Source organism: Salvelinus sp. IW2-2015, linkage group LG2, assembly GCF_002910315.2.
Source record: "Salvelinus sp. IW2-2015 linkage group LG2, ASM291031v2, whole genome shotgun sequence".
In the NCBI taxonomy this organism is placed as follows: Eukaryota; Metazoa; Chordata; class Actinopteri; order Salmoniformes; family Salmonidae; genus Salvelinus; species Salvelinus sp. IW2-2015.
Genome location: NC_036839.1, coordinates 39,250,838 through 39,256,837, shown reverse-complemented (window position 1 = coordinate 39,256,837; position 6,000 = coordinate 39,250,838). Strand labels below are relative to the sequence as shown.

Below are 6,000 nucleotides of genomic sequence, written 5' to 3'. Positions count from 1 at the left end.
GTCTACTGTATCATCGTCCATCACTCCACAGTCTACTGTATCATCGTCCATCACTCCACTTTCTACTGTATCATCGTCCATCACTCAACAGTCTACTGTATCATCGTCCATCACTCCACTGTCTACTGTATCATCCCAATGAACTGATAATATTGGATCTGACATCCGGCAACATACTTTTCTAATGTCCTCCATTTGATTTACTAAGCATTTAGGTGTATTGGCTGTCAGAAAGAAAATGAACTACACCATGATGGGTGGAGTGGGCCACATCTTGGTAGTAGATCATGTGAATGAAGCAAATTTGCCATTGTGATCATAAATCACCTCATATAGAATGACCTATTTTGCATCTCATCTAGGGCATATGTTACTGAGAGAGGTAGGCTACTGAGAGACGGTAGGCTACTGAGAGACTGTATGTTACTTCATATACAGAAAGAACATGATCCCCCATCCATTGACCTATCTAGGAGCAGAGAAAATTCATGTAAMCCGTCATTGCCCCTGCTCTCTCTCCCTGATCAAAGTCAAAGATGACTCTCATCTGTCATTCAAAGATTTGTGGTATTTTCAGTGGGATTATATTCTCTTCATTGCAGAACCCAGATGAGGACCGCATATATCGAGATTAAGGCCGATTATAGATAGATTTTAATCCGATCCCTGCGGGAACTCATGCGGATATTTATTTAATTCAAACAAATGTTTTCTAATGAAGAGTCGGGGGTGAAACTACACTGAAGTAATGATCTATGTTCTACGTACTACAAGTCTAACATAGTCTTTATTGCTCATTTTACTTTGACATTTTTAAGAGTTTTCATGAATGCAAATTGAGATCAATGTCTAGACTGTTCAGCTCCCCTTGATGAAAGTCGCCCATATGGTAGTGGTAAACTCCTGAAAACCGAGAAGGTAATTTATCTGCGGATGACTATTCTGTAGTCTATATGAATAGGATGAATACATACAGTTTGTGACAAAGTACGTCTTTCTTTACAGAGTTAATGAATTGATATATTATGGCAACGAAACATGTTATAATACTTACTGTACCGACGTGGCTAGTGTTGAAGGAGGATTATCCAAATGTCATATTATTCTGGAGCGTGGATGGGAGCTCACAGCTGTGTCACTGTCAGTTCGTAACGTAGGCTACCTACACGTCGAGGCTATGGAATACTGCTTGCGAGCTACCACTGCTGTCCTCTGTCCGACGTTTACTATCATCCAGTCCTAACGCAAGGATTTTAACCCTTCATCTACTGAAAAGATAACGTCTAATCAGATCGTCGAGGACTAAAAAAGAAAACAAAGTGTGTTTTGTTCATTTATTAGGATCCCAAATGGCAGCAACTAGTCTCACTTGGGTCCGACATCACGAAAAAAGCATTACAGACAACAGACTTTACAATTCAAACGAATCAAATCCACCAGTGCAAATAATGAAATAATTAAAGTGTTAAGTGTATTAAATTACGATACGTTAAAGCCTAGGGATTGTATTTAGGCTACCCATTAATCTAAAATACCATATAATTATAATATTTTAGGATTATTATAAAGTGTACGAACTTCAATGTCCACTAGCTRGCGCCATATACTTTCACAAATTGACAAGAACAATCCGTTTCAAGAAAATCGGATATTTTTTTATTATATGTACACTTTTAATGAATATGAATATATAAAAAACAAAAACAGGTTAAGAACAGACACAAGTTAAAAGTACAGCTCATAGATGTTACCCAAAAATGACCAAACWAATTTTCGGATCCACCATTGACCATTCTGGTCAAAGTGAAATAATGTCCTTGATACACGTAATTAGCAAGGACCCCGAAACAACAGCCAGGCTTCGTCAGACCAAACTTTATGATTGATCAGTAAACCTAAAAATGCATATATACATTGCTCAAAAAAATAAAGGGAACACTTAAACAACACAATGTAACTCCAAGTCAATCACACTTCTGTGAAATCAAACTGTCCACTTAGGAAGCAACACTGATTGACAATAAATTTCACATGCTGTTGTGCAAATGGAATAGACAAAAGGTGGAAATTATAGGCAATTAGCAAGACACCCCCAATAAAGGAGTGGTTCTGCAGGTGGTGACCACAGACCACTTCTCAGTTCCTATGCTTCCTGGCTGATGTTTGTCACTTTTGAATGCTGGCGGTGCTTTCACTCTAGTGGTAGCATGAGATGGAGTCTACAACCCACACAAGTGGCTCAGGTAGTGCAGCTCATCCAGGATGGCACATAAATGCGAGCTGTGCAGAAGGTTTGCTGTGTCTGTCAGCGTAGTGTCCAGAGCATGGAAAACGCTACCAGGAGACAGGCCAGTACATCAGGAGACGTGGAGGAGGCCATAGGAGGCAACAACCCAGCAGCAGGACCGCTACCTCTGCCTTTGTGCAAGGAGGAGCAGGTGGAGCACTGCCAGAGCCCTGCAAAATGAACTCCAGCAGGCCACAAATGTGCATGTGTCTGCTCAAACGTCAGAAACAAACTCCATGAGGTGGTATGAGGGCCCGACCTCACAGTGGGGGTTGTGCTTACAGCCCAACACCGTGCAGGCGTTGGCATTTGCCAGAGAAAACAGATTGGCAAATTCGCCATGCGCCTGTGTGTCTTCACAGATGAAAGCAGGTTCACACTGAGCACATGAGCAAATGTGACAGACGTGACAGAGTCTGGAGACGCCGTGGAAAACGTTCTGCTGCCTGCAACTCCTCCAGCATGACGGGTTTGGCGGTGGGTCAGTCAGGTGTGGGGTGGCATTTCTTTGGGGGGCCGCACAGCCCTCCATGTGCTCGCCAGAGGTAGCCTGACTGCCATTAGGTACCGAGATGAAGATCTCAGACCCCTTGTGAGACTATTTGCTGGTGCGGTTGGCCCTGGTTTCTCCCAATGCAAGACAATGCTAGACAATGTTGCACCACAGACTGTCCAGGAGTTGGCGGATCTTTAGTCCAGGTCTGGGAGGAAGATCCCTCAGGAGACCATCCGCCACTCATCAAGGAGCATGCCCAGGCGTTGTAGGGAGGTCATACAGGCACGTGGAGGCACACACCACTACTGAGCCTCCTTTTGACTTGTTTTAAGGACATTACATCAAAGTTGGATCAGCCTGTAGTGTGGTTTTCCACTTTAATTTTGAGTGTGACTCCAAATCAGACCTCCATGGTTTGATAAATTTGATTAAATTCATTCAGATCTAGATGTTATTTTAGTGTTCCTTAATTTTTTTGAGCAGATGTATATATATATGAGAGAGAGAGAGAGAGAGAGAGAGAGAGAGAGAGAGAGAGAGAGAGAGAGAGAGAGAGAGAGAGAGAGAGAGAGAGAGAGAGAGAGAGAGAGAGAGGAGAGAGAGAGAGAGAGAGAGAGAGAGAGAAGAGGAGGAGAGAGGAGGAAGAGAGAGAGAGAGAGGAGGAAGAGAGAAGAGAGAGAGAGAGAGAGAGATGGTTCCAGCAGGCTACCCACAGTTGCATATCACTTAGAATGGAATAATGTATTGGGCATGCATTCTAAGTGTGCTCCATCGGCTAGTGTGCTTGGTGAAAGATATCCTGTGTCTCCTGACTGCTCGGGTCATATTCCAAGTAGCCGATGGAGAAACGACACTAATGGGAGAGAAAAAAATAGGAAGAAATGCTGTTTTAACATACTTACTTTGAATACAAAATACACACTGGACTTATTATTCTGTGTGTCTTATTTTTCTCTTTGATGTTATATTTTGATCGTTGCTATCAGTGACTACTAAATTATGAAGACTGAACAAAGAGGAAGAACGATCCATGTTTGAACGTTCTGGAACTTTTGTTTCTGAAGTATCGTCCTCTTCCTATCTTGATGATCATCCGTTGTTCAAAAACTTAGGGACAATGATCATACTTTATAACACAAACGTTAAAAGCAAAGAGATATGAGATGTGATGTGCCCAATGGCTCCTTAAAAGATCTATATTCGACTAAGCAACTGATGCTCAGCTATATTGGCCTAAGCCATGCATGTGCATCGCTGGTGATGAAATTGATTGATTGAAATGTATGGTATACCCTGATCTCCGTAGTAGTGAAACGTGGAGTACTGGAGGTCCAACACAACTGGCCGACCACACACCATGGCAGACATCACCCTGGCAGACACCTACCGGAGCAAAACCCATGGCCGAGACCACACACCCTGGCCAGACACACAGCCTGGCAGACACACACCCTGGCAGACACACACACCTGGCAGACACACCTCCTGGCACAGACACACACCCTGGCAGACACACACATGGCAGACACACACCTGGCAGACAACCACCATGGCAGACACACACCATGGCAGACACACACACTGGCATAGACAGACACACACACCATAACAAACACCCACCTTGGCAGACACACACAACCCTGGCAGACACACACACACCTGCAGACACACAACCTGGAACACACACCCTGGCAGACACACACCATGGCAGACACACACCCTGGCAGACACACACCATGGCATAACAGCACACACACCATAACAAACACACTACTTGGCAGACACACACCTGGTTCTGTAGACTCTGCTTGAGCTCTAACCGGGCACTGGTCTGCTGGAAGGAATTATCCCCCTGCAACACACACACACAACACACCACACAAAACACACAATGGATCAGGGAAACAACACATGAGAGACTTGGCATTGGGAATAGGTTTAGAACTGTGCAACAGCCATAAAGAACACAAATGGAGCCACAAGCTATATACAGTGGCTTGCGAAAGTATCACCACCCTTGGCATTTTTCCTATTTTGTTGCCTTACAACATGAAATTAAAATAGTTTTTGGGGGGTTTGTATCATTTGATTTACACAACATGCCTACCACTTTGAAGATGCAAAATATTTTTTTTGTGGAACAAAGAAGAAAACTTGAGCGTGTATAACTATTCACCCCCTAAAGTCAATACTTTTGCAGCCATTACAGCAAGTCTCTCTGGGGCATGTCTCTATAAGCTTGGGACATCTAGCCACTGGGATTTTTTGCCTATTCATCAAGACAGAACTGGCTCAGTCCTTCAAGTTGGATGGGTTCCGCTGGTGTACAGCAATCTTTAAGTCATACCACAGATTTTCAATTGGATTGTGGTCTGGGCTTTGACTAGGCCATTCCAAGAYATTTAAATGTTTCCCCTTAAACCACTCTGAGTGTTGCTTTAGCAGTATGTTTAGGGTCATTGTCTTGCTGGAAGGTGAACCTCTGTCCCAGTCTCAAATCTCTGGAAGACTGAAACAGGTTTCCCCTCAAGAATTTTCCTGTAATTAGCGCCATCCATCATTGCTTCAATTATGACCAGGTTCTCAGTCCCTGCCGCTGAAAAACACAATAGAAATGTATTCTCACTCTTTAGTATCTATGCATAGTCACTTTACAAATGACCTCGACTAACCTGTACCCCCGCACATTGACTCGGTACCGGTACCCCCTGTATGTAGCCTCGTTGTTATTATGTAATTATCTTGTGTTACTTTAATTTAATTTATTTTTTACTTTAGTTTATTTAGTAAACATTTTCTTAACTCTATTTCTTGAACTACATGGTTGGTTAAGGGCTTGTAAGTAAGCATACACGGTAAGGTCTACCTACACCTGTTGTATTTGGTGCATGTGACAAATACAATTTGATTTGATATATTGCTACAGTGTGGGCAGTATCAGAGGGAAAGAGAGCGGCTGAGATCTAGTATGAGGGAGAAGGGGATACAGGAAATTAGTTTAAAGAGTATATTGAGTAGAACGTCATTAGATATAGTCCCAAATATTTTGTTATCTTTTTTTAAGAGCATCGGGCTGGCAGGTAGGACTTAGGTAGGATTTTGTGCCACCCTGCCTCCGTCTCTGGCCTACACTCCAGTACAGTAGGTGCCGGTAATGCACCATACCGTTGGATGCTAACCGCCGATAATCCCCACCGAAGAAGATGACCGATGACTT

At 43.2% G+C, this 6,000-nt stretch overlaps 1 protein-coding gene across 1 annotated transcript in view; it reads right to left on the bottom strand.

Annotated features, from left to right (window-relative positions):
• The window catches only part of cracdla (cracd like a), a 25,403-nt gene extending 24,193 nt beyond the window's left edge, over positions 1–1,210 (bottom strand). Inside the window, exon 1 of the mRNA XM_070448989.1 lies at positions 1,055–1,210. The gene's annotated coding sequence lies outside the window, so the exon portion shown is untranslated. The remainder of the gene's footprint in view (positions 1–1,054) is intronic.
• Positions 1,211–6,000: the final 4,790 nt, after the last annotated feature.